At 35.2% G+C, this 8,683-nt stretch overlaps 1 long non-coding RNA gene across 1 annotated transcript; it reads left to right on the top strand.

The window, feature by feature from the left end:
• Positions 1-415: 415 nt before the first annotated feature.
• On the top strand, positions 416-4,851 carry LOC135417053 (uncharacterized). The gene is made up of 2 exons (XR_010431883.1): positions 416-1,185; positions 4,565-4,851. It is a non-coding gene; the product is annotated as an uncharacterized LOC135417053 (long non-coding RNA).
• Positions 4,852-8,683: the final 3,832 nt, after the last annotated feature.

Here is an 8,683-nt window from a genome sequence, read left to right as displayed (position 1 = left end):
TTTTGAGAAACGAAAGTATCAAGTATGACATTTTTCATGTGTGGTCTTCAAAAACAGACAGAATGTACTTATGAGAAATAATTGGATGAGATACAGAGAAATGTGAAAGTTTGCATACCCAACCATTTCTTCTTATGAAAAGGTTTTCAAATGTATCATGAGCACAGACCGCTGTATATGTATGTATAGAACACTAGATCATATAACAAAGTAGTAAGGTACTATTAAAAATACATGGGAAAGGGTCATACTCCAGTGAAGTTTGACTATTATATTTAGCATAATTTTAACATAGAATCTACAGAAAATCCAGTTTTAGTTTTTCGAATCTTTAATAAACATACTCTTGTTTTCAGCCATGCATTGTTGATTCAAGAAAGCAAAATGGGTTATAAAACTTCGTTTGCTTTCCTTCAGCTGAGTTCAAAGCTGAGGCAAGACTAAGCTATATTAGGCTATTCTCCTTGAGATGGTCAATTTAATAGGAATTTGGATGGATTTGAAATATTTTCAGCAACTCACTCACTGAATTGTGATTTCTTGTTGCAAAAATGAACAAACAGGAAAAAATGTATTAAATATATGACAGAAAAAATTGTGAAAAGGAATCAAGTAAAGAAAGGAAAACTGCTGTACAATAAAATACTGTATAGGAAGGATTTGAAATATGCCTCTAATAAGTCCTATTTTGCGACAGCTAGATATCCTGTTTCTTATAAGACTGTTCAGTAGCCCTTCAGTTTTCCTGACTTTCTTTTCCACAGGAGAATCCAACTACAAATTAAATGGAGTAATAGCAATATCTCTTTTATCGACTGCCTAACTGGTGGAATTGAGAAAGCCGTGTATATTCACCGATTTTATATATTCTTTACTGTCTGGAACATGTCTGGCACTGGCCCCATAGCAATCTTGTCTGTGGAGGAGGAGCTCAGGTGTCTCCTGTGTGCAGACAGCGGTGCGTCTATCTGTGACCAACCCTGACACTTTGTGCCTGATGTCCTTCCTGTAAGCTGCAGGATCATTGTAACTGCCCTTGAGAATATCTATGCCCAGAGGTCAGTGTTGATGTCATCTCCCATCTCCCACTAGGACACTGTAAAATGTGAGTTTGTGGAACTGGGTCTTATACCAATGACAATCTTCATTACTCCCCTTCTCCACTGAACATAACATCAGGTTAAAGTAAGTATGTTGTCATTTTATGTTATTGTTTAGAGGAGTGTTAAGAACATGTTCTCTTCTTTCATCTACACTGCAAATCATTCTTTCTCCCAGTGCCAGATACACTTTTAAGAAACTTTAATGTAAATTTTATATTGCCTTTGTGGTAAAAAATAACTTAGGAGAAATGGTATTAAGGACTGTGCTTTTAACTTTTTGAAGGTTACTTGAAAAGAAAGTCCTTTCAGATGACTTGGAAAATATTTTTAATAATATTCCATAATCAATACTTAAGATGTATTCTAAATTAATATATTAAATTGTAATTCTCAAAATGAAAGAGTACATGAGGCAGTCCCACAGGCTATGAGGACATCTTCCTCATTCCAAACAGGGAACCCATAGAATATAGTTTGCACAAGTTTACACAAGCCTGTGGTTCTTCTAATAAACTTACTACAGCTTCTGGTGGGTCTTGAAAGTTCCCAAGAGACAATATATAGATATACTAATACCTATCAGTGTATGTAACTCTTGCCTTCCGCACAAAGAGTGCTCAGAGTTAATTGATTATCTCTCTCATACACAAGCCCAGTTTTGGGTAGGACTATACAACAGGTTTAAGACAGAAATGTAGGAAAAGGAAAGAGAGATGGCCAGGATAAGGAGAAATGGTTAAAGAAGAAAGAGAGATCAATTGACCTGAAACAAATGGCAGCTCTTCAGGGGTGCCCAGCTTTTCAAGTGCGCGTAGGTTCTGCATTTTGGTGGTTTGTAGCAAATTTACTCTTCTTATGAGAAAATTTCCTTTTATTTATAAGAGCAAATGAAAACAAGCCTTTGAGATTATTTCAGATTAAGTTTTCTTTTTTTTTATCTGAAGACTGAGTTACAGGCCTCTTCGTGCATGCCATCTAGGACCATTACAGGGAAAAAGTACCTTCAGAGAGTTCTGAATCAAAGCCACGGGGATTCACAATACCGTGTGAAAGTTTCAAATGCGCATTTTAGGTTAGTCACTTACCACACCACAAAAGCTTTCCATTTGAGGTAATATAAAAACCAGAAGCAAAAGCAACAAGGAAAGCATGTTAGTGGAGGCTCAGGCTGAGAGAAATGTTTTTGTTACTACAGGACTGGAGGTAGATTTGGATAACAGCTTCCTGTCTGGAAGCTGTGAGCAAGCTACCTGACTATTAGAGTAGAATGAAGGAGCAGGTATGCTGTGGTTGAGCTTTGTGCCAAAATACCAAGGAAGACCTGGGGTCTGGTTGCTAATTGAGATGGAGCATAATTTATTAAGATTAAAATCACTACAGTAGTAAAAGAAATATCTTGATGAAAACAGCCATTCTATGCTTCAAATTTCTATTTCAGTTAAAGTGAAATGTGCATTGTATAACAAAACATTACTGTGTGGTTTATCCACAAGTAGTTCAGCACCAAAGTTATGACCATTTCTTAAAAACTCTATACGTATTTGTCCTCATAATTAGGGTCTATTTTCTTGTTTGTATTTCCCTTTTTTTTCCTTCTATTTTTCTGAAATAAGATTAAGCTTTTAAATATAGAGATGGCTCCCCAGGATTTTTTAAACTACAGGGTATTTAGCATTTAGAGTCCCTCTGTACACAAAAATATTCTGCTTATTTTAGAGATTTTAGGATGGAATGGATTGCCCTCTGGAATTACCTACATCTCTTCAGATTGACTGAGGGGCCCAGGTTACTTTTTAGAATAAATTGGAGAAAACTAGAATGCATTTCATCCTCGATAAATCAATATATGTTCTGTTCCAAGACAATGAATGTAATCTCCATCTCTATAATAAACTCCTCAGAGCTGAAACACTTGGCAGACTACATCAACTCTGGATATTGTTGTGAGTCTCATAGTTTGTTTTTTTTTCAGTTAAGCTCCAAAATATCTGTTCTAACTTTTCTACTTTTTCTTATATTGTCTCTTTCTGAACTGTTAAACAATAGGTAGGATCTTCCAATGTGTTTTATAGTCCTGCAAGGAGGAGGAGGGGAGTTCAGCAAGGGTAGGGATAGCACCAGACTCTTTTGCTCATGGTTGACAGAACAAGGTAACTGCTCTTTTAGATCACATATGAAAGGATAAAAGATGAAATTATATTGTTTCCTTCTGTCAGCAAACAGCCAAAGTATTAGTAGGAGCTCATTTTTATTATAGTAGACAGTTAATGAACTGTTATAAGATTACAATAATGGAGTAATCACTACAACAGCAGTTCATATTCATGTCCTGATATTTTCAGGATGGCTGGTGTAAGATCCACAGGGCACAAAAACTAATGAGGGGCCTCAATTCTGCTTCAGGAACAAAAGAAAACTTAACTGTACTCTTTGAAAATTGCTCAGAAGACAACATTCTTCAAGCTGGATTTGGAAAGACTTGCTCCTCTATTTGTTTCCCATGGAAACTGTATTAACCTGACAGCTCCTATGGTAATTTTCATTTAACCATGATATAAACCTCAGTTTTTCAAAGAGAAAAAAAAACTCTTTCCTGGAAAACCTGTCTCATCTTTCTTATTGTTCCTTCTGCTTTGTCTTCCTTCTTCTGGAATAGCCAACTGCAGCTGGTAGCACTATGTTGGTTAGCCAGCTTCCTTCCTTGCAATTCCTTCCTTCCTCCCTGTTTCCATGTCATCTTACTCCCTGCCACATTGTTTCTTATAAAATAACCAAAATATCCCCAAATTATTTTCCCTTGCAGGTGGATTTCAGGACCTGTCAATTTTGGCACACAGAGATCTAGTTTTAATCTAGAGCAGGAGGGATTAGTATTAAGCCACACTTTAGCCTTTGTGATTATTCCCCACATGCTGTTCTGCCTTTCTCTAGCCCAGAGCTATTGTATCACCTCTCCTCCAACCTCACCTACCTTTCCTATCTGTTAAACATTAGAATGGCCCTTTTTTTCTGGTGTACAGCCACTTGTTTGAAGAATCCCAGGCATTGTGTAGCAAAACTTCAAAATATTCCATAATTTCTGTGTTTCACTAATGGGTTAAATATCAAAAGGAACCAGGTAGAGTTTCACACAACCTGTGGGTAAATGATAAAAAAGGTATGTTGTGGCCACATAGAGCCATAAATACTCTGGGGTGTGCTTCAAATACTGGAAATCTCTCTTCCATTTGGCAATTCCATTCAGTTGTGTTCATACACTAAACACTGAGAAAAAGGTACAATAAGGAATGTTTTCAACATTGATTGTTACTTGTTTGCTTAAACTTATCCATATTTAAACTGTCTCCTAAGAATTGCACATATATTAATGAGTGTAGTCCATTCATTGGTTTGTGCATCCAGAATTCTCCAAGGAACATCTCAAATCCACAAGTTTTCATATATTCTATATTTTCTTTTAGGTAAAAAATATGGAACATCACAGATTGCCAGACAACTGCCAGCTAACTAAAGAAGAGGATTATTTGTTTGGTCCTCTATACAGGTCCACACAGAATTGGTGAATTAATTTCTGATGCTTGTTTTTCTGAGAGTAGGATAGGAAGAGCTGCAAAGCAACAGGAGGGCATTCTACTTCTGGTTTATTGAAATCTCAATATTCTTTCAGTAGCATCAAAGTTTGCTAATAGGTATTGGTATCCACTGTAAAAATTCAGAAGAAAAAAAAATAAACAGCAAATGGAATTAATTTCAAAAGTGTCTGTATTTATACATAATTATGTGTGTGTGTGCATATCCACATGCATATTCATATACATATATAAACATACACATATATATAAACATGTATACACGCAGACAGACACATATATATGGTCCTGTACCCAGCATATTAATATAAAAATTGAATAAATACTAGTTAACATAGAGTGTAATTTGCAGTGATTTTGCTCCATTTTCATCTTATTCATAAGTTGTCAATCAGTTTTTCAAGAATATATCTAAGAAAAATGCATAAGTCCCTGTGAAGACCATAGATAACCTTATTATGGCAACTGGAAAACTTATCTAATTTTATTTTCAAGCTTAAGTGCAACTCTTTTAAGGTTAAAATCAAACTACAAAGTAAAATTTCTGACATTTATTAAAAATTTGGTTTTTAAAAGCTAATATAGAGGAGAAAAAAGTCATGTTCTTTATAAAATGGAATATACTTCAAAAATTTTGCATTTTGTAGGTTTTATAAAGTTCTCAAAGATATTAGCTTAATAAATAGGGATCTAATCAGTTCAAGGATTCTAGAGTAATTTTAAATATCATTGGAATACCAATTAAACATTTCTTTAATATGTATTTCTTTTACACACATGAAAGGAAAACAAAAATCAACATATTAACTACTAAGCTGAAATATGTTACTTCAATAAGAAATACCTGTTACATCCCAGCAACCTCAGGGTCCTGAAAACATGCTTTCCTTCACTATCATTATTGTTACAGGTACCTGTGTAGTGTAACATTCCTTGTCCTTGAAAACGAAAATTAGTTTTCTTTCCTCAAAAAATCATTTCTTCTAATAACATATGTAAGTCTTTTGTCTTCAGGAATGAGTAATAATACTGGACATAACCAGATGGAAGAGTTTCAAGTTAAGAGAGAATATGCAAGCACATTTCTTAAAGTGGCCTTAAGTTTGAAGTCTCAGGGGCCCAATGAGAGCACCCCAGTAATCGCATGTGCCAACTCATCTTTAGGTCTTCCAACAGTTCTGTGTCCTGATTAAAACTTTAACAGAGAGACATTCACGTCCGTTAATAGCGCAGTTAATAGGATCTTGCCCTAGATATCTTAAGAATCACTCTAAAGAAACTGAATTGGAGGTAGATGGAGTGCACTACATATGTTCAACAGCTTTGTTTTCTTAGTGAGATTTTCTAGGGCTATGAATACCAGAATAGTTGATGCCCAAGAGTTCACTCATTTGTAAAACCCAACACTTTGGGGCAGAAGTGACTCATCTGGACCTAACTCCACTACCAAAGGAACTGGGAATTATGGTGCAGGGGCATTTAAATTGGCTGCTCAGAAGTCAAAACTGCAGAGAGAGCAGATAAATTGAATCAAGTTTATCTGACTAAGATGTGAAGCTGATCAGTGGCTCACACAAAAATTTACCAAACACTTATCTACTCTATGTTTGCTGCACTTTTCTCATGCCTCAAACATGACAGGCAATCAGAAAGATGATGGAAAATAGGGAATCAGCAATGCTTTTTCACCTTGACAGGTAGATTGGAGCTAATTACTCACAAGAGACAGGATGATCATAGCTTGAAAGAGTGTCTATTGAAAGACCCATGACTCTTCTGTACCTAGGCACTAAAAATGGCTATCATTCTAAAATAATTTCCCCCCAAAATTCTAAAAAATTATGTCAAGGTTGTCCCTCATGAAGCATATCTCATGGGCTCAAAAGTTTAGATAGGAATTCAGGTTTTTCCTAGAGATGAAATTTTGGCCTCATAGGAAAGAAAGAGTAGTCCAGTCAAGAGTGATAGTTTCAGGAGTTGAGGCAATTTAAATAGAGGTCTGAAAGCCTGAGACAAGGAACCAGATCTGTTCAAAGTCTAGAGTCTGAAACAGATTGGAAGCTTTCCAGACCTCATTCGCATGGATGCATGAAGCACTCATTCAGTTATTTATTCAAGTGCAGGAAACTAAGGAGAACTGTCAAATCTGTAACATTTCTCATGGTCATACTCATATTCTCAGTAACAGACCTATATGCACTATTTGAAGCCATCAATCAGTCTTTGAATGTATGGGAAAGATTAGCAGACTCACAGGGCATGGCCTTGGTCATTCAGATCAAACAGAGTTCAGTTTTGCAGGGTTCTGTTTATACCTCCAAAAGTTCATCAGTCAAACAATCCTTTCTTCTTCTGTGTTCAACATTTATTTGAAATTATAGTAGAAAATTCATTGTGGACTAAAACAGCAAAATTATTTGCTGTTCAGCACATATAGATTCAATGTAAACAGAACAATCTCCCAGATGTTCTAATATTTGATTGGAATCAACACTTGCATAAATATATGGCTGAAAGTAACTTTGGGATGATTCAGGTGATGTTGGTAGAAAGAATGAAATGGTTACAAAGTTGCCTTCTGCAGCATCTTCCCTGTAAGAGTACATCCTCCTTGGAAGATCCACTTGGACATCTTTTGCCTTCTTGAATATTCAAATCAGCATAACTGCCAAAATGTTGCTTTCCACACACTGTGTTTAAGAATCCCTTTCCTCAGCCTTAGACTTGCAGACTTGCATGGCATCTTCATGCCAGATGAAATTGTAGTAATCATTTTTTATTAGATATGAAATCTCTAAAAATACCGTAACTAAACATTTCTCCTCAGACTCCACAGTTGGTGGAAAGCTCAACAGCCAAGTTGCTTCCTAATGTTATCAGTGCATCCAAAAATGCAACTGAAGTCCCACTGTCAGCTTTTATTTTCAAAGACTTCCATAGCAATGGCTGAAGCAATCAATGCCACCCTCCCAAAATTCCATTAAACACAAAAACGTTGAGAACACACAGTGTGTTGAAGATCTCCTGGTAAATTGCTTGCAGGAAGGTTTACATGAGTATCCTCACAGTACTGTCAGAGAACAAAATTCAAAAACCCATCTGTTCTTCAGTCCAGCATTTTAAAAAACATGACACCCAGAAAAAAGCTGATATCCATAATGACAATGTAAAGTTTCATCTCTAAAGGTTATAAGGAAGAAAAAAGGAATTTATCTCGTACTACCTTGTATAATTCAGAGATACAATAATTATTATATTGCACACAGACTAGAATAGGCTGAAGAATTAAAGTATAATCATTTGGTCAGGGAATCAGTCCACTTCTTTGGTAAAGGAAATTAACATTTTATATGCAAGTGCTTAAATATGTATCTCAAACCACAATTACAAAGTGATCTGTACCTAGAAGAGAACTGATCCCGTGGAGTTATAATCTTTGAATGTGTTTGTGTGTGTGTAAATAATAATTTTAATTATATATTTTTCAAGGAAAAGAAAAAAAACAATATGCAAAATACAATAACAATAATTTTCAAATTCTGTTTCAACAAGTCACTTCTACCAGTCTGCGTTATTTCAGGCTTACAATACAATGCTAAATAATTTCAGTTCTATACTTGCAAGGCATCAGATCATAGCTGGGTGCTGAAATTCCCAACTGCTTCAAAATCTATATTCTCCCCCCTCATTTTTAAATGTTAATAATGTGATATTTTGAGAAAATTTTTAATTCCTTTTGCATCAAAATAAACATAGCTGTTGGTTTGAATGTTTCTCTTCTATGCATTCTGAAATGCCTAAATCATATTTTTGAAATCATAATTCCTATCTGTTGATTAGGAATGATTTAGCACCATAATGAAATAATTATAAAGGGCTCCATAAGGACTACATATGGGAATTTACATCAAAAGCCAAAATATGGAATTCATAATAGCATATAAAAATATATATATTAGATCAAATAGACTCTTTTCCATGAAGCTTTTA

The sequence above is a fragment of the Pseudopipra pipra genome, chromosome 1, assembly GCF_036250125.1.
Source record: "Pseudopipra pipra isolate bDixPip1 chromosome 1, bDixPip1.hap1, whole genome shotgun sequence".
NCBI classification, from domain to species: Eukaryota; Metazoa; Chordata; class Aves; order Passeriformes; family Pipridae; genus Pseudopipra; species Pseudopipra pipra.
Note: the sequence above shows the minus strand (reverse complement) of the source record. Positions and strands in the feature narration are given on the sequence as shown.